Genomic DNA, 295 nt, shown 5'->3' with positions numbered 1-295 from the left:
GACCGGGAACCCCTGCCCGCCCTCCCGCCCTGCGCCTTCTCATTGGCCAGGACAGGCCGGGGGCGGGGCCTCCCGCGAGCGGGGCGGTGGAGGGGCCGACGCTCCCCGCCGTGAGGCGCGGCGGGGCTGGGCGGGCCGCGTTGGACGGGGGAGGGTGGCTCCTGCGCTGGTTTTAATGGTTCACGTTTCTTTCACAGACTGAAGCGGCTTTTTAAAATGTCCAGTGGTTGCCATCGCTGCGCCTGCGCACGGGGAGCGCAGCGCCGTCGGCGGAGGCGGCTGGCGGGGGAGGGGA

This window comes from Aptenodytes forsteri, unplaced genomic scaffold (assembly GCF_000699145.1).
Source record: "Aptenodytes forsteri isolate BGI_AS27 unplaced genomic scaffold, ASM69914v1 Scaffold105, whole genome shotgun sequence".
Lineage (NCBI taxonomy): Eukaryota > Metazoa > Chordata > Aves > Sphenisciformes > Spheniscidae > Aptenodytes > Aptenodytes forsteri.
Note: the sequence above shows the minus strand (reverse complement) of the source record.